This window comes from Dama dama, chromosome 25 (genome assembly GCF_033118175.1).
Source record: "Dama dama isolate Ldn47 chromosome 25, ASM3311817v1, whole genome shotgun sequence".
NCBI lineage: Eukaryota > Metazoa > Chordata > Mammalia > Artiodactyla > Cervidae > Dama > Dama dama.
The window spans coordinates 11288775-11308986 of record NC_083705.1 but is presented as its reverse complement, the minus strand read 5'-3'; positions in this window follow the sequence as shown (position 1 = coordinate 11308986).

The following is a 20212-nucleotide window of genomic DNA, read 5'->3' as shown; positions in this document are numbered from 1 at the left end:
TTTTTTAAAACAAACAAAGAAACAACCACCATTTATCTTCCACTTAAATATCTGGATCCCAAGGCCAGAGGCTATTGCCACCCACGTTTTTGCTAGCTTCTGCAAGATTGGTCTTCACGTCCCAGGTAGAGATAAGCAGACAGTGGGAGAAGTGAAGAAAACATCTCCCTTCCTGACTACTGCCTTCAGATCCAAAGAGTCAGATGCGGCAATCTTTTATTTTTATTTATTTAATTAATTAATTTGAAGTAGACCATTTTAAAGTCTTTACTGTATTTGTTACTATACTGCTTCTGTTTTTTTATGCATTAGCTTTTCGGCCACCAGGACTTTTCAGGTGGCACAGGAGACACTAGAGATGCAGATTCGATCCCTGGATGGGGAAGATCCCCTGGAGGAGGGCAGGGCAACCCACTGCAGTATTCAGGAGCCTGGCGGGCCACAGTGCATGGGGTCGCGAAGAGTAGGACACGACAGAGTGACTAACACATGCTTGGCCACGAAGCATGGGGGATGTTGGCTCCCCGACCAGGGATCCAGCCCACAGTCCGTGCATTGGAAGCCAGCCTTCACCACTGGACCTCCAGGGAAGTCCTGGTTCAGCTCAGAGCGTCTTTGCAGGGCTGTCGGTGGAGGGCACCATTATAAACAATACAGCCCTCTCTGCTGCCCTTCATGCCGGAGAAGTTCGCAACGCAGGGAAGCAGACCCTGACCCCTCACTCCTACGATGCCTTCCTCGGCTTTGAGTCTGCTCTCAGTGTGAATCTTTTGCTACTGTTGTGGGGGCATTTCTGCAGCTGTGTTTTATATTTTAAAACATTAAGAAGTGTCGGTTAAAAATTTTCTCTTTCATTCCTATATAGGGTAACCAGACTTGGCGAATAAAAATAAAAATATAGGACATCCAGTTAAATTTGAATTCCAGGTAAACAAAGAATACTTTAAGAAATATATGTGTTCCAAATATTGCATTATTTGGTGCTGATCTGAAATTTTAATTTAACTGGGCATCCTGTATTTTATGTGGCAGCTCTACTCTCTTCACAAGGAAAATGGCTCAATATCCATTTTCTCTGACCAGAGAGCAATTGTTTACACTTGTTTTTGCCATGATGATCTGCTTTGAGCTTGTTAAAATAATTGGTCAAAATATACATGTGCCTGGGGAGTTCAGATGTCTGCATTTCCAGAAGAGTGTAGGAAATTGAATCCAAATATTGATATTTCTGATGATTAATCATTAGCAGTGTTTGTGCCTGATGCCAGCTCTTCCTTTTGCCTGAACTGACAGATTAGTGAAAAAGATAGCCAGTCACTTGCTTCTAGCGAAGCCCGTATCATTAAGCGTCTTCACTTTTCAGTGGTTGCTTTAGTGTTTATAACCATTGTAGTTAGTGTGTAATTAAGACATGGAAAATACCTGCTTGAGGCTAGAGGCCGTCTGGCTCTGTAAATAGTACTTGTACTGATCAAGCCAATAAACTGTTCACACCTGAGGGACAAGTTGGGCACCAACCCCCTACCCCCACCCTGCCACTGACCCCAACAATTTAGAACTAAGGTAGTCCTTTAAGAGTCACAGAATAAAATTCACAGAATATGAATGAAAGAAATCATCTCTAGACATTATACGGGTTTTTGCCAGTATTTTCCCAGAGCCTTTTAATTTTATTGTATAAATTCCCATAGATGGGCAGGCACATATCTCTTCTGGAGTTAAGGGAGGCTGGGCATCTAAAGGTGGATAATCTCCCATTAAATACTACTTTTTAGAGAAAAAAAGGGGCTTCCCTGATGGCTCAGCGGGTCAAGAATCCACCTGCAATGCGGGAGACACAGGAGACGTGGGTTTGATCCCTGGGCTGGGAAGATCTCCTGGGGGAGGAAACGGCAGCCCACTCCAGTATTCTTGCCTGGACAATTCTGTGGACAGAGGCGCCTGGGGGGCTACAGTCCACTGGCTCACAAAGAGTCAGACACGAGCGACGACCAAGCAGACACACACAGAGGAGAGAAGAGGAGTCTCGCTCGGGTGAACGGGGGCGAGTGGAGACTGCAGGGGTGTGGCGTAGGCTGGAGTGTTCTTGTGGCCCCTGAGCTGTGGGTTTAGCGCTTCAGTCTGTCTGCCAACTGTGTGAGAAGCAGGCCCCAAAGCCTCTGTATTCAGCAGCAATTCACTGCTGGCTCCCCTTGGCAAAAGGCCAACCGGCTAACCTCTCTGCATGGCTATAGAAAAGGTAAGTGCATGCTCAGTTGCTCAGTCACGTCAGACTCCTCATGACCTTTGGACGTAGCCCTCCAGGCTCCTCTGTCCGTAAGATTCTCCAGGCAAGAACACTGGAGTGGGCTGCCATTTCCTCCTTCAGGGGAGCTTCCCAACTCAGGGATGGAACCCACGTCTCCTGTGTCTCCTGCATTGACAGGCAGATTCTTTACTGCTGAGTCATCAGGAAAACCCATAGAAAAGGTAAGTAGCTGTTCAAAATTGCAAGTGCATCTAGAGGAGATACACTTCTGTCATCATCTTCTACATTTTGTACAGTGTGTGTGATGCAACTATACACAGAGGCAGGGTTCTTCTAGCAGGTGAAGGCTGACTGTTGCATCAAATTCCATTGCCCTGCATTCTGGAGACTGCTTCCCATGAGACTCTGAGCCAAAGCAACAGTTAGAGTGGCATTTCAGGTTTCTCCCCTTTTGGGTTCTCTTTTGTGTCCCATTGTTCAGAAGATTAGCTTAATATAAGAAGGAGGCAATTAATTCGATTTAAGGGAAGCCTATTCATTCATTAAACAAACATTAGCAGAACACTTGCTCTTGATGCCCTTTTGGCCTAACAAGAACAAACAGGAGAAACAGACATCTTGTTTGCTGGTTCAGTGGTGCCAGAGATGTGTGGTTTGGTGGCCTAGACCCACGACTTTTGTGCATATTAGAATTATAGGTCACCACTAGGTCATGAAGACATGGATGGAGCTGAGTACCACAGGTAAGGACAAAGTGGGGAGGACAGGGCAAGAATGGTCTGGGGGCTGTCCAGACCTGGGCAATGATATAAGATCCCTCCAACATGCAATCCAAACCCCTCAGACAGAGTACTTGGGTCTAATTATCTATATCCAATGGCTTTAGCCAGGCAAATAGCTGGCAAGGTAAGTGGTTAAAATACTGGATATGATGGCAGGAGCTCAGAAAGTCATAGGACTGGAAGGGAGATGGTTGAGTAAGGCTACAAGGGTGCCATTTTTCTGTTCATCTATTCATTCACTCATTAATTCACTCAGCAAACATTTGTGAATATCTGTTCTGCAAAACTCAAAGATAAATAAAGCTGACTACGTACCCTCAAGGAGCTTAGCACCTTGTGGGAAAGAAAGGCAAGTGACAATGATTAGAAATACTAACTGAAAAAAAGAGAGATACTAGCTAAACCTTGCTATGTACAATCTTTTTGTGCCAATCCCCAATTTGCTCAGGGTGACAGAAAGAGAGCCGGGTGTCACTTGTACATGCTGTGGATGGCAGTACAGGAGAAGAGCTTAGGGAACCTGTTGCTTTTATAGTGGACAGTAAGCCTACCTACCCTTTACTTTGAAGGGGGATGCTATCTACCTTCTGAGTCCACTTGCTATGTAAACCTTCTTGAAAAGATAACCTATAGTCAAGATGGTGCCTCCATTCACAAGATATGCAGAAACACGAGAGACTCCGGAAAACTGTTTTCTCAGAATAAAGAAGGTCACCAGCAGGAGTGGGAAGGGGGTGTGGTGTGATCAGACACTCTCTCCTATTGGCCAGTGGTAAAGGGTTTTCTTTATGCAGCTTCCCCCTGTGAGCATCTCAGAGCAGATATCTGAAGAGGATGGCTGCCTCTGAAGGAAGGAAAGAAATTAAAATCTGCTGAGGACCTCCTGTATCTCAGGCTCTGCAATCAATATTTCTACAACTTCCATTTCACTTTGTCTCATAATAAACTTTCTTTTTTATTGTGTTAAATTCATATCACATAAAATTTACCATTGTAATCATTTAAAAGTGTACAACTCAGTATCATCAAGTTCGTTCACCAGGTCGTGCAACCACCACCACTATCTAATCCCAGACATTAGCATCAACCCAACAGAAACCCCAGACCTAGGAAGCAGTCACTCCCCATTCTTCCCTGCTGCTCAGCCTCTGGCAACCACTAATCTGCTTTCCGCCTCTATAGGTCTGCCAACTCTGTATATTCATAACAACCTTTTTAAAAATTTTTTTAAAGACTTTCTTTAGATGTGGACCATTTTTTAAAAGTCTGTATTGAATTTTTTTTTACAATATTGCTTCTGTTTTATGTTTAGGTTTTTTGGCTTCAAGGCATGTGGGAATTTTAGCTCCCCAACCAGGGATCAAACCCACACCCCCTGCACTGGAAGGCAAAGTCTTAACCACTGGACCACCAGGGAAATCCCCATATCAACCTTTTAATATAAGTATTGTCATTCCCATTTTACAGATGAGGAAGCCATAGCTCAGAGAGAGAGGTTCACGTCCTGCCCAAGGTCACAGAGCTGGTCGGTGAGGAGCGCGAGGGGCTCTGCACTAAGCCCTCCAGGCAGAGGAGCGTGGTCAGGCACTTGCGTGGCCCTTGAACTTGGCTTAGAAAGGCTCTCAGGAGCATGCCCCCGGTTAGTGCGTCCAGGGTGTGGAGCAGAGCAGAGGAAGGGGAGCGAATCCTGAGCACCAGGCCTGCATCAGAAGGCAGGCAGGAGGGAGAGGTGCTCCAGGTGGAGGAAGCATCCAAGGTGTTACCAGGGGGTGGCCGGTCGGCCAATGGAGCCAAACCCCTGCTGTGGGAGGCTCTCTCTCGGTTAGGGGGCATCTGGTGGTGGGGGCAGGATCCTGATTCTGGAAGCGCTTGTAGCACAGAAGGCTGTGACTCCCCCAGTCCAGCTCTAACATCTCTGTTTATTTGAGTGCGCCTGACAAGAAAGTGCCTGAGGAAGTCAGCTGACTCAGGTTTCATTTTCTCCAGGGAAACCCAGAGCTGTCTTTGGGTGAAAGTCTCTCTTGGCAGCTCTCAACACCCTCCACTGCCCCGGGGGTGCTGAGTGACTGAAGCGGAGTTCACGAGTGGCCTCTGGTCAGAGCAGCTGCCGTGTGAGAGCTCCCCTGGCTGTGTGAGCCTTTTGTCTGTCTCCTGGGAACCCGTGAGAAGCTGGGTCAGGGCCCCACACGCCCACGGCAGCCGTCTCCTTCAGCCTCATGGGGCCACTTTCTGGGCCTTCCCCCAAGCCTCTGGGACTCAGGGAGCCCCTTTTCTTGCTTGGGGAAGTAGGGTAGGTGTTTGGGTGTGTTCCTTCTCAGATTCCCAAAACTCAATAAGCTCATGGTCTCTGCCTCTGGGGAATGTTGGCTTCCCGCCTCCCCAGCACGGGCAAGCAGAATCAGGTGGGGGAAGGGGGGTTCTTTGGGCGGTCCTGGCTCACCCTTTCCTCTTGAGGATCTCTCTCAGAAGGATATGCACCCCCCAGCTCTGACCCGAGGGTCTTCAGAAGGGTTATGTATTCAGCAAAATGAGCCTTTCCAGATGGGCCAAGCTGCAGCAGCTGTCACGTAGGGCCTCCGCCAGCCCCTGCGGGCCCGTGGGATTCAACCATCACTGCATCTGGCTATGTCTGACTCCAATCAGATGAGCTGGGACGTGAGGTATGTGCCTTCCTCCTGGCAGGGAGCTGGGCGAGCCTGTTCTATGGGTTAGGGTGACGACCCTACGGGTGAGTGGGAAGAAAGGGGGTATGGCCTAGAAGATGTCTGACTGCCCACAAAGATGGATCCCGTAGCAAATACCCTATTCTCACTCGGCAGAGTGGACATGGAATCAGGACTGACTTGGGTTCATCCACCTTTGCCACATGTGGCCAGGTGGACTTGGGCAAAACCCTTTGCATCAATGAGGCTTTGCTTCCTCTTTTTACAAAGCAGGTAATACCCCCCTCACTGAGGTGTTGTGAGGCTTAAATGAGAATGCGTGTGAGATATCTGATAGATGGGTAATAAACGTAGGTTTATTCAAGTCTGGTTATTGGAGGCTCTGACTTTCCATGTAGCATTCAAATATCCTAAGAGAATGAGTGGATTTGCTCATGGCCCCTTATCGCTTGGCCTCAAAGCCTGCCTTAGCCATTTCTGGGACATTTTTCTGACCAGTCATCCTGGTCCCAGCCTCTGTCTGACTCAGGAAGGGACTTTAGTCCCTTCCAGTTTCTGTGCAACTCTGTAAATTAAGACTGCAAGCTGCCTTTTCTAGCTTTTGAGTGAGGAAGTCCCCTTGAGACCCCCACTCTCTCTGCTTACGCCCTTTGGTTTAGAGTGATTCCTGCTGTCCTGTGGCTTGGGAGGCATAGAGAAAGATGGCTACGTATGCTTTGGAGCCAGACGGCTTGGGTTGAAATGCTGGCTCCATCGCCAATTGTCTAGGTGACCTTGGGCAACTATCTTCCTCTCTGCCTTAATCTCACCTTTTCTAAGAGGTAGATATGATCATCTTACATGTATATGTCAGGGCTACTGGGCAGATGAGATGAGTTAACACACATAGACACTTAGGACAAAACATGGAAGGAAGGATGCCATAGCTTTCAGTTGATATCAAGACTTTAAGTTCTGTGCGCTTGTCTAGAAACCCCATGGGCTATGACCCAAGCATCCATGAGGGCGTAGCAGCACATTCTGTTTTCTAGATACAAGAGATGGGGTGACGGGCGGGAGGGAGGCAGAAAATGAACATTTCTTGGTGCCTGCTGGGTGTCAGCCTGCACCCCACTACCTGTCCTACATTTATTCATTTACCGTGATGAGAATCCTATCAGGCAGGTGTCTGTTTTTACTGATACTTCACAGAGAAGACAGCAGGGTCAGGGAGGTTAAACACCTCGCCCAGATGTTAGAGCTGAGTCAGGGTTCAACCCTGGGTCTGTATAAAAAGCACATTATTCTCCCATTCTCCCTCACCCTTTCCTGTTGGCTGAAACGGAAAGTTCCTAAACAGAGAAGGGACTGTTCTTTAAGACCTATTGTGCTCTTGTTGGTTGTATTTTAAGAGCTGCCCTAAGTGACTGTGAGGCAATCTATAAAGATTAAATACAAACTCCTCATCCCAAACTGTCCTGGGAGCTTTCAGGTCACATTGTTAACATGCCGATAGTGGCTCTGCCATCACTCTGTTCCTCTGCTGACCTGGGGATTTGATTGCCCATGGTTATCATCTACAGCCACAACAAAGTCAGAAAGATTCATGGCTGGTTCTATGACATTTGTCACTTAATGTTAACTTCCTTCCATTAAAAAGTGTTAATTCCACCAGAGTAAAAAGAGGCTGCTTTCCTTCACATTACAAGCCCTCTAGAACCTTCTTAAGTTTTCTAGAAACTAAAATCTTTAGAAACAGTTAACACTGGTTTTCATGAAGGGCAGTGGTGTTGGCTTGGGCAGACAGAGCCTCCGGGGTTAAGACTGTACAGCTTGGGAGGCCAAGAGGTGGTCCAGGTTTTAAATGGGAGATGCAGTTGGGGTGGGTGCTCTGGCTGTCGGTGATGGTGGGGAGTCTGGGGAGACGCATAGACAGTCCAGAGAGGGTCTGGGTGGTGGGGGTCCCCTCAGCAGCACAGTGCAGGAGGTGATTCCCAGTCAGGACTCCGTCAGTTTTGAAAAGAGGAGTGTTGGGTGGTGAACACTCAGCGCAGCTGTCTGGAGCAAGCTGCTCTTGTGAATGAGGAACCCACATTTTGGGAGTAGAGGATACAATGGAAGGCTCCCCTCTCTTGGGGAACCCCACTGGGCACGGCTGACACCAAAGACGCCACTGGAAGGGGAAGTCCTGTGCCGAGTGCCATCTTGATGTCCCCTAGGTCAGGAATGATTTCTGGATGAGAAGAGTGGAGCAGGGAAGATAACCTTCCCTTAAAACGCGGACACCTTCCCAAAGCCCATCGTATGAATCAGAAGGTCAAAGCAGGTGGAGATGGCTTACCTTAGCCTCTCTCCACAAACTGGCATTCGAGCCCATCTCAGTCTGTGGACCATTCACCCCAGATGACAGAAGGGATGGCTGGGCCCAACCCGACTGATCTTTGTGGCCTTCACATGCCCAGGAGCCACCTCTCTCAGAACAGGGTGGGTGACGAGGAAAGACACAGCTGGGGGTTGGGTAGCTGTGTCAACAGAGGCAAACAGATGCCTTCACACCAGACTGACGAGGCCAGCTACACCACCCACCACTGCCCAAATCCAGAGAGGGAGACGTGATCAGATTGGGGTTGGGTTGCCCAGTTTGTTGACTTAGCAGTGCGGCCAATGTCTCTTTGATTGAAGGTGTGAGCTAGTCCTTGAAGAAATTCTCTCTGACTTCCTGCAAATAAATATTTGCATCAGAGTGTGGTGGTTCCTGGGGCCCAGCAGAAACAGGCTTAAGAGGAGTGAGAATGGCTAGGGTTACATCTGCTTTAGCTCTGTAAGGGAACACCACAGAAAGCTGCCAGCAGACAAAGCTGTGAGTGAAGTGGATGTCGTCCCTAGCAAAGGCGAGGGCTAGCCCAGGTGTGCTGTCCTGCGTGGTTACAAAGAGTAACTCATTAACCCCTGGCCACAACCCTGATGAAGAAGGTACTGTTACTACTTTTTATTACTGTATTATTATTAGTTATTACAAGTTAGGGTCCTTCAAGAAGCAGAGGTCAAAAGGAGATTAGATGTGCCAGAGATCCGTGGGACAAGCGGCTGTGAAGGGTAAAGGCCAGGAGAGCGATGTGGGGCTGACAGCCGTAAGAAGGAGAGAGGGCAGGAAGACTGGGGAGGAAGAGCTTCAGACAGCAGTGCAGTCTGGGAAACCCCCAGCCAGGCTGATGGCAGTCTCCAGGCAGAAGTCACTTTCTAGATTACCTGTCCTGCAGGAACGGGCTGAAACGAGCACCCCCTCCCAGCTCAGTCACTGTCTGGCACGGCCTGCAGGATCACGTGGCCCACGGGCCCAGCAGCAGTCAGCCCTGGGCTCCTTCTCTTCTGGGGTAGCGGGGGACGGTCACATCCACATCACGGCCCCTACTCTAAACCCATAAGCAGAAAGTGAGTTCTCTTGAAGGAGATCTGGGCAGCGCACCTCCATGGCCACCACACCCCCATTTTACAGATGGGGAGACCGAGACACAGAAAGGCTAAGTCACTTGTCCACAGTCTCATGGCCAATAAGTGGAAGAGCTGGCACCAAACGTGGCCTGGGGCCAAAGTCCACCGTCTTAACCATTGGTCACACTGTGGGCTGTAAGGTTATCTGTGGGGCTTTAGGGGAAAGTACAGCTTTGGAGTCAGGCCGGCCGGCGTGTCCCTTCTCGCTCTGACACACACTGGCTGTGGCAGATTGAGACTGGGATGCACAGAGTGCCCGGAACTGCTGCTAACAGAGAGTCGGTGCTCAGGCTCCGAGGGGCGGCCACCAGCGGTCACACAGCACAGAGTGACGGGAAGAAGAGACAAGCTTCCAAACAGGAGGATGTTCTCAACAGCTTCCTGGAACTCTCCAGAGGCCCTGAGGAGCGACTCCCTAGGCAGTCCCCGCTTCTGACCAGCACCTTCAGGTCAGACTCACGTGTAGAGCTTGGCTATCAACCGAGCCCCTCCTGCCCTCATCTCTGGTCTGATCTCAGCCTAGGGCTCTGTCTCCATGCAGAGTGTGGGCGTGTTAAGATCCAGCTTCCTGGATTATTTCCAGGAGTCCCATAAAGAATCCAGCTTGGGTCCCCAGACCATGAGCAGTGGGCTATGGAAGCTCTTCTGGTTGATTTCAAAGCCCTGCCTCCTGCTGTCCTCCCTGTCCATGCACCGAAGCCTGTGGGCAGCCTGGCGCTAGGGAAGGCCCAAGCATCGACCTGGAGGAAGGAAAGGTGCCAGGTACTAGTGCTCAGGTCAGCTCCATAGTGATGGCCATGTTACTAAAGGGCTTTGCCTGAGTTACTGTGTTAATCCTCAAATTTAAACTAATACTGTGAAAGGTGTTACTAGTTCCAAACGTGTTGTTAAACGTGATGCTGGTGAGGGATGTGTTCATTCAGCAAATGATTCCCAAATGTCTGATACGTGCAGGCGCTGTGTGAAGTGCCAGTACATGTGGGGAGAAGAATGTGATGTGGTTCTTTCCCTTAAGAAGCTTGAAATTCTGGGGGATTTGAACATAGCAGCAGAGGAACATGCGCTCAGCTGTGAAATGCACAGAGGTGGGCGGGCCAGCCACACTCGAGGTTGAGAAGATGTCTCAGAAGTGGCGACGGGGACTTCCCTGTTGGCGCAGTGTATAAGAATCAGCCTGCCAGGCAGAGGACACAGATTTGATCCCTAGTCCGAGAAGATTCCACATGCCAACGAGCCACTGTGGGATTGCCCGTGTGCCACAGCTACTGAGCTCACGTGCTGCAACCACTGAAGCCTGCACGCCGAAAGCCTGTGCTCGGCAACCGCAGTGAGAAGCCCATGAACTGAAACCAGAGTAGCCCGCCTTCGCCACAACTAGAGAAAGTCCACGGAAAGCAATGAAGAACCAGGGCAGCCAAAAAAAAAAAAAAAGTGGTGGCAATTATATGAGGTCTTGAAGGGTGAGCTGAGGTTTGCCCAGGGGCTAGGTAGAGAGCATTCTACAAAGAGGGACAATGCGTACAACGCAATGGATGTAGGCAACACTATAAGGAGAGCAGCCTGGAGTTTGGTTTAGTTGTATATAGACTCCTGGGGAAGAAGTGTCAGCAGACAGAAGTGGGCAGTAGCTGGGGAGTAGGCCATGAACCATGCTGTAGGCCTTGCTAAGCAGGTGAGATTTTATCATATACATTATGTGAGAGTCTTCGTATGGGATACAACAGAATAGAATCAACAGTGACAGTAATTGCTATTATATGGATATAATAATTATCATACTTTTATTCTATTTTTTTATAAGTGAGTATACCAGGCCTTTTTCTAAGGGCTTGGTGTGCGTACTAAGTTGCTTCAGTCATGTCTGACTCTTTGCAACCCCGTGGACTGCAGCCAGCCCACCAGGCTCCTCTGTCCAAGTGATTCTCCAGGCCAGAATACTGGAGTGGGTTGTCACTTCCTCCTCCAGAGGATCTTCCCAATCCAGGGATCGAACCTGCGTCTCTTATGCATTGCCAGGCAGGTTTTTTACCATTAGCGTTACCTGGGCTTTACCTGAGTTAATGTGCTAATCCTTAAATTTAACACTTATTAAGTGTTAAAGTATTATTGCAAAAGGTGTTATTAGCTCGACTTTACAGATAAGGAAACTGAGGCACAGGAAGAGAGTAAATGACTGAGTTTAAACCCAGGCTGCCTGACTCCAGGGTACCCACCTGCCCCTGCTCTTTGCCTAGTAAAGAAAAGCAATGATGCAGAGCCCCAAAATGTGATAAAGACTCTATTCCTTTCAGCGATTTCCAATTCCTGTCCAAGCCTTGTCCCTGAGATTTGGTTTTTACTCAGTGTTTCAGTGTCAGGCAGCCCTGAGGTGGTTCTGAGATCTGGGGATGAAAGGTCCAGATTTCAGATAATTCACAGTCTTTCCATTGTTGATACTGCCTGGTTAACATCCCGCTCTCTCTGAATGTCAACTCTCATTCCCGAGAGGCGGCCTGCTGACAGCAGGAATGCTTCTGAGCTGATTGCTCTGTGAGCAGGCGCCAGGCCTGGGCCTGGGGTGGCATCTGGAGTGAAATGCAGCAGCATTTCCCCTCCTTCTCACCAGGGGAGATGAATGCTATTAATCCCTACAACAGACCAGGCAGCGTGTCTGTACGTACATGTATGCTAAGTTGGTTCCGTTGTGTCTGACTCCTTGCGACCCTGTGGACTGCATCCTGCCAGGCTCCTCTGTCCTTGGAATTGTCCAGGCAAGAATGCTGGAATGGGTTGTCATTTTCTCCTACAGGGGATCTTCCCAACTCAGGGATCGAACCTGCATCTCTTATGTCTCCTGCATTGGCAGGTGGCTTCTTTACCACTAGCACCACCTGGGAAGCCCATAAGCTGTCTGTTGATTTCTAGCTAATATTTCATCTCTATTACCTTTAGGCAGGAGTTCTTAACATCCCCATTCTTCAGATGAGGAAGCTGAGGCTTATGGAGGTGAAGACTTCTTGCTCAAGATCATATAGCTCATAAACGGCAGAGCTGGAATCTGAACCCAGCCTGACTGCCTGTAAAACCCACTCACTTTCCCCCACAACATTCTAATCTTGTGAGGTAAGTATTACCATCCCTGCTTTATAAATAATGAAATAGAGGCTCAGAGAGGTGTAGTCACTTATCTGAGGTCACATAGCAAGTACATTGCAGCAGTAGGGTTGGAGCCCAAGCCTGTCTGTCTCCAGGGACTCCGGAACAGTCTTTCATCCTGGTTCAGCCTAGACTCTAAGGAGGCCACAATCCCTGGAATCAGGAGAATCTTCTGTTCTTTAGTCCCCAATCCCTGAGCCCAGCACCCACTCCTAACTCTGTGCATCTGGAAGAGCAAAGAGGCTTATTCTGCCTTTTCTGTCTCTCCATCCCATGACCTGATTCTGCAGCACTAGGGTGAACCCTGAACCAAAATTCAGAAGACTGGGTCAAGTCCTTGAGTCACTCTCTTGAGCTTGGGCAGACCACTCCTTTGTAAATTGGGGTGGTGAGTGCCCAGTTGGCTTCTTAGGGGAGCTGTGGGGAGAAGCAAAGCAAGCAAAGTGGATCAGAAAAGGCTTTGAAAGCAGCCCAGGGTGGTACAGGAGTATTATCCTCACTTTGCTGTTTTCTTCCCTTCCTCTCCCCTCTTGCTTCACCGCGCAGCGTCTACCAGCAGGAAGGCACTCTGCAGGCCTCTCTCCAGACCCACAGTTAGTGACGCCCCTCTGGTCTGGCTTGTTGGACCACATTTCTCAGAGTTTTCCCACCCTCAGCCCTCCCAACTGTCTCTGAGGCCTCTGCCTCCTCAGGGGAAGATGCCAGGGCAGATAACCCAGTTGCTTTCGTGACCAAACCTGAAAGTAAATACATGAAGACTTACAGAGGACCTGCAACTTGCCAGGCACATGAAGCGTTTGTCACTGCCACCCTGAGAATGTGTCTGGCTTACTTTTGATATACGGAGGCTAAGAGGCCACCCACTTAGGGCATGCTGGAAAGAGAAGTCCACCTCTGGGCTGCTACACTCACTGGGAGGCCAGACCCTCGACTCCCTTCTACTCACCCTGCCAATGGGCAGGTCCTTCCGTACCCACGTCTGTGGCTGTCTGTCCTGGAGTCCTAACAAGCCAGGACTAACAAGTCCTGGGCTGGGAAGGTGAGCGTTTCCTTCTGGCTGCCCAGGATCTTTCAATCACCCAAAGAAATGGAGACTCTGGGGACATCTCTGCTCCTGGTCCCTTCATCCCAGCCCCACTTCAACTTCTGAGTACCAGGTGGGCCTGAAGGGTGCCGGGGCAGAGGCCTTTGTCTGCATTCTGGCAGGGCCAATGTCTGCAGAGGGCAGCCTCTGATGTGGGCAGGAAAGAACTGCTGTCCTTGGGGATCAAAGATGCCACTTCCAGTGGGCAACCCCATCAACCAGAGTGTGATCTTGGACAAGTCTCATCCCTTTTCTGAGCCTTGGTTTCTTGGTCTGTGAAATGGGACCATATCCTTACCTCTCCGGGCTTCCCTGATAGCTCAGTTGGTAAGGAATCCGCCTGCAATGCAGGAGACCTGGGTTCGATCCCTGGGTTGGGAAGATCCCCTGGAGAAGAGAAAGGCTGCCCACTCCAGTATTCTGGCCTGGAGAATTCCATGGACTGTATAGTCCATGGGGTGGCGAAGAGTCGGACAGGACTGAGGAGTTTCACTCAGTCACCTTACGTCTCTGTGGTGTGGGCGGGATAGATGCGTCACCACGTGAAAGTAAACGGAAAGCAGCGCTGACTTGCTGCACGATGCGCAGGCCTCGGTTCTCTTCCAAGGCGGCAGCAGCGGAGCGTGACCCGGCGCCGGGCCCTGGGAAGCAGGAGGCCCTCTGCATGCCCAGGCGCTGAGGTGTGGGGTGGCGCGGCGCACCCCCCACTTCCCTCTCCGGCAGCAGCTGCGCACCGCCTGGCGCCCGGGCCCTGCGGGGAGGCCCAGGCTGAGGGTCCCGCGGCGCGTTCAGCGGGGCGCCTGCTCCATCTAGCGGCGTCTGGCGGGCAGCGCCGCCGCGCGCGCCCGCGGGCCACAGCCTCCCGGCTCCACTCCGCCCTTTGTACGGGGAGAGTGCTGCTGCGTGCACTGCGGGCCCGTCTTCATTCTGCGTGCACTGCGGGCCCGTCTTCATTCTGCGTCCCCCATCAGTCACCACGTCCTGGGCGCGGTCCTGCAGGCTCTCACACTGGTCCTGCCGGGCTTTTAGTTCTTTGGTCCCCTCACCCGCCAGCCACTCCCCATGCTTTTGGTCGAATTCTTGAGGTCCCCGCCGATCCCAGGTGGATCCCAGGTGGTGCTAGTGGTAAAGAACCCGCCTGCCAATGCAGGAGGCCTAAGAGACATGGCTTCAGTCCCTGAGTTGGGAAGATCTCCTGGAGGAGGCCATGGCAATCCACTCCAGTCTTCTTGCCTGGAGAATCCCATGGACACAGGAGCTTGGAGGACCACAGCTCAGACAGTGGTAGAGTCAGACACAACTGCATTGACTTAGCACACACACACGCGTGCACCACCATCCTTCCCAGAGCTGGTCCCTCTTCCGCCTCTGGAGACACCTCTCCTCAGCTCCATTTCAGCTTGTGGCTCCATCTTCCGCAGAACCCTGTGACTCTCTGCCCCCTCCAGAGCAAGCCCCTTCTGTTGGCCTGGCATCTGAGGCCGTCCATCTGGTGGCCCGGCCTGAGCCCTCACCGCCCCCATCTTGGCCTGCTCACGACCCTTTAAGCGTCGGCAGCTCCCTGACATCTCTGCCTGATTTGGGGTCCCCTCCTCCTGCTTGTGGTCTCTCCAGGTCCCACCTCTGCTGGGAAGCCTTCCAGGACTGCTAGAATCCTCAGGGATGCCATCCCCTTTGGACAGCAGTATGGAGGTGTTATTGGCGTCAGAGGTGGCCAGGTCAGGGGTGTGCGTGGAATGAATTTTTGTTGTTGTGAGGATTACATGAAATGCCTTTAGGCACTTAGAATGGTATCTGACTCATTGTAAGCTCTGAGTTAATGTGGTTATGGCCATTATTATCATTATTAAATCCTGTGTCCATTAATTACCAGCAGTGACTTTGGGCCCCTGATTTTACTTCATTGAGTTCTTCCCATCTGGAAAATGGTTTTTTTTTTTTTTTGGTATTTTTTTATTATTTGTATTTCTATTCCAGAAAGTTGCCATGGTGCTAAATGAGGTGCAGAGATGCTCGGCACATAGCAGGTGTCCAAGAAAGACTAGTCCTCTCCGTTTAGTTCACACTCTGGCTGCTCATCAGCTTCTCATAGACCCTTCTTAGTTATCCAGAAGTTTTTCTGCCTCTCTGGAGGCATAACGCCTTCTTCCCAGCAGACTTTAATCTTTTCACTTAAGGTCTTCAGTTGATGTGAGGAAGTCCAGTATGTTTTAGAGGATAGTCTTTTATTCAGATTTAAATGTCAATCACATCTGTTAATGCAAAGTTCATGCATGCATGATAAGTTGCTTCAGTCGTATCCAACTCTTTGAAATCCCATGTACTGTAGTCCTCCAGGCTCCTCTGTCCATGGGATTTCCCAGGCAAGAATACTGGAGTGGGTTGCCATTTCCTTCTCCAGGGGATCTTCCTGACCCGTGAATCGAACCCTTATCTTCTGCATGTCCTGCACTGCAGGCGGATTCTTTCCCCATTGAACCACCTGGGAAAACACAACATCTGGAATGGCATTTGACAAAAAACTGGGTACCGTGGCTTATCCAAGTTAACATAAAAAATTAACCATCACAGTGGGCTAACATTTATCTTGTAAGGAGTTTATAAGCTCATTCATTTTCTTTCATTAATTCTTTTTAAGTTCCTTCTCCGCCTCCCCATACTCCTCTCTGCTTCCTTTTCTCCATCTTTTACTTACTTTCTAGCAGCCAGTTTAGTGCCTCCGTTGCTTTCCCCAATAGAATCCACAATGATCCATCTTCCTCCACCTCCCCCCAGGCATTCACTATTCTGTGTCAGCACTGAGACTCTGGCTCCGTGGACTGGGCAGGGAGTGGGGGCCTAGGAGACGGGAGGACTGGGTACTCTTAGTTCCCGGTCACCTGCCACAAGATTCTGGCCACCCTTCAGGTGTTCTAGTCTGGGGAAGGGGCCTCACTTGGACTTTGGGAGGGGGAGGTGAGGCAGGACTTCACGTGGCAGCCTTCCTGGTGGGGGTAGAGAGCAAAGTGATACAGCTGGAGAAGCTTGGCTGGAATAAACTGACCAAAAGACTGACCAGGGAAGGTAAAATGATGAGGCTTGTTTATATAAAGTGCTTCTTGAAGAACAGAGGTCCCAGAATGGTAGGTAAACCATGAAAGCTGGTGGAGGTGTGCTCTGGGACCCCAGACCAATTTTAAAAACATCTATATGATATAATTTGACATATAATACAAAAAAATAAACTACACATATTTAAAATGTATAATTTAATGTTTTTGATAGATGTGTATACTCATGAAATCATCACACAATCAAAATAATAAATACACCCACCACCCCTCAACGTTTCCCCTTGCCCTTGGTAGTATCCTTCGCTCCTTCTCTCTGCGCTGACCCTCCCCAGCCCCAGATAACCATTGATCTGCTGCTTGTCACTATAGATTAGTTTGTGTGTTCTAGATTTTATATTATAGATGCGTACAGTATGTATTCTTTTTGTCCGGCTTCTTTCATCAGTATAATTGTTTTGAGATTCATCCATGTTGTGTCTGTCAATAATTCATTTTTCTTTATTGCTGAGTTGTATTCCATAGTATGATGATTGCACTGGCTTAGGTCTTAAGCTTACCCCTAAACCAATCACTGTGGCCAGAGGTATGGGAGGGAATGATTAGCCTAGACTATATCATGTGCTCCATGTCTAGAACTGTGAGTAGTTAGCTCTCAAAATCTCATGCACCATCAAAAGTCCACTCAGTGGGGCTGGTGACTCATGAGATTTTCCTCTTCTCTTCAAGATCTGAGGTTTTTGGTCTCCAATCAGTCCCTGGACTGGGGTGCAGAGGTTGTTTTTCGAGGTCTGTGAATTAAATTGGGCCTTATTTTGATGTGAAGAAACTTCTTTCAGCTCCTGTAAGAAACCCATATGGGCATCTTTGCACATGTTTTTGGCATCATTCCCTCTAGAGGAACTGTAATTTGGCTTGAATCTGTGGACTTGTTTTCATTGCTTTAGTTTTCATGACTGCTGCTTTCTAACACCTTCTGGTGTTTATACATCATTACAGCTAGTTTTAGGAATAGGTGGAGACAGTTTTCATGTTCTCTAGGAAATGGAGCTGGGCTTGGATTTTGGAGCTGGTAGGCTTTTAAGCACATTTCCAGCTGTTGTGAGTGCACCCCTTCTTGTCTCTGGGCACCTTTTTTTCCTCTGAAGCACAGGTGCCTAAGTACCTGCCTCACAGGGCAGTTGTGAGGTTCAGGGGGTCTCATCCCTGGAGAGCCTGGCACCGAGCAGTGGTCCCCACGTGGCCTACATTTCCTCCTGCAGCCTCTCCAGTGGGCCTTCCTGGCCTTGCTCAGGGTTTATTCAGAGATGGGATGTTAGAGAACCACAGGATTGGTCATGATAGGATTTTTTATGTCCACATCAGATCGGATTTCTTTATTGGAATAAGAGAATCTCAGAAGCCTGAGCAAGAAGTCACAGCAAGCCTAGACCCAGGTTTTCTGAAAATGCCTGATGGTCCCCCCAACCTCTGAAATTGCGTCAAGTCCAGCTGGAAGGAGCCTTTCCTCTCCACCCTGTCCGGAGCAGCCAGCCCAGTCATTTTCTCTCATGCTACACTTTCGTTCTCTTCATACCACTTTAACAACCCCAAATCATTTTATTTGTTGTCTGTTTGCTTTCAATAGAATATGAGATTCATGAGAGCAGGACACGTATCTGTCCTATTCATTGCTTGTTTTAGGTTAGGTTCCTCCAGAAGCCAGTCCTGGGACAAGGATGTGGAATTAAGTAGTTGGCCTGGGAGGTGATTCCAGGAAGTAATGGGAGGGGGATGCAGGAAATGAGACAGAAAGAGAAAGAGGTCAATAAGGGGTGCACTTTTGAGTAGGTTACTACTGTGGGTGATTGGGGCTCAATTCCAGTGGAGAAAGTAGTTTGGGAAAAGGTAAGAGTTCTTTGTATTGGGGTATTGATTGGCCAACTTGGCATTAGTCATTGGCTAAGAGCTGCTCCTAGGAAGTGTTAACAACCTGATTCTTCCTGCCTGCCCTGCCCACAAGCAGAGTGGGGCTATCTTGGCCACAGTCTGTCTGTGACAGTCAGAGTCACAGGCAAAAAGTCACATGCATTTGCATTCGGCAGCTGTTGAGTCCGCAGGAGTGAGTGCCAAGGGTGTCTGGCAAGGCATCTACTACACAGCTGAATCCCCATCAGCAGGCATGATGACTGGCAAATAGTGATAATCTGTTGGATGATTCAGGAGGAGGAGGAGGAGGATCCCTCAAGGATGCCAAGGGGATGGATGTTCCAAGCTGAGAACCTTGTTTCTCTAATACTTCAGTTGCTGAGGGATGCTTGGATTCACAAGAGCCCAGGCCTCTTTTTGTTTCTGTGCCTCTGTGGAAACTGCAGAGTTTATTTTTATCTCGTTCCTTTATTAAAAGCTTTGACGAATGCTGGCCCATTTCCTTGCAATTGCTCCAACAGGGAGTCCTTTTCTCCCTACCCACCAGGATGGCCCACGTCCTTTCTGCTGCTTATTCACCTGAGGACAAGTTTTGAATCTTCCTTCCATTCTGATTTCTCTCTGATATGCCCAGATGCTGATTTTCCTGTCAGTATTAGGTTCTGAGGCCTGAATTGGGTCTCTTATTTGTGGTCTGGCCAGGACAGGGAGAAGGGTAGCCCTTCCATTCTTCTAGAGCAAGGGCTCTTAGCCCTAGGTGTACAGCTGGAATTACCTGCAGAGTTTTTAACACATACTGATGCTCAGGGCCCCACCTCTGGAAATTCTGATTCAGAACCTGAGATAAGGCTCAGGCATTAGGTACTTCAAAAAATTTCTGTGACTCTGATAGGTAGCCTTGGGGGAGAAACGATGGGCTAAACTAACATAGGCATTAAACAAAGGCATCTGGAAAGTGCACATACCTATGGTATGTGTAGGTTCAGGTGCAGCTTGATCCAGCAGCTCAATGATCTCATCAATTTCTGGTTTATTTTTACATTGTTTATTAAAAAAAACCCCCAAATCTCTCTGCTTATCTCCTGTGATTCTGGTTTATTTGCCCTTTGGTATTCAGATAAGCTCTCAGAATTCCCAAATCACTGCAAGCTGTCCTGGGACTGTGTCTTATTCATGTCTGATAGGAGACAGAACATCTTAGTCCCACTGTTCCTAGCACAAGTCTTGAGATTCATGCTGTGTGGACTGGTATATGTACAAAGCCTAGCTCTGAACCGATGATCGTAGCCAGTGGGATGGTTCAGACTCTGTGTTCATTTATAGCACTGTGTATGGTCAGTTCTTCACTGTAGCTCTGTATGCACTTTACAATCGCTGGGCAGTTTCTAAGGAATTCTGATGTCTGGGTTCTACCCTTGGAGATTCTGCTTCAATGGGTCAGGGATGGGGTCCAGGTGCTGGCATTCGTCAAAGCTCCCCAGGTGATGATGAATGTGTAGCCAGGGTGGAGAACCGTGGCCTAGACATTGTACAACCTCAGGGTGCAGGTGCACACCCAGCGTGGGGAGGGTCACAAGTAGAGATCCTCTGCTTGGGCCTAACTGTGTGCCTTGTTAGGGGCCAGCCACATGTCCAGCAGCCTTGGATGACTGCATGGCTGCACTCAGGAAGCTCAAATAGAGAAGCAGAGCAGTGGCCTCTGTATCCCTAGCCATGAGAAGCCACAGACAACGGCAACCAGGTTGGAAGTGTTTCACACATGCAGAGGTGTGGTGACCTGCTCTTGCACAGATACCTATGGTACCTTAGGCTTCCCCTTCTCTATATCTGTTTCCTCATCTGCTATTTGGATTCAAAGAATGCCTTTGTCT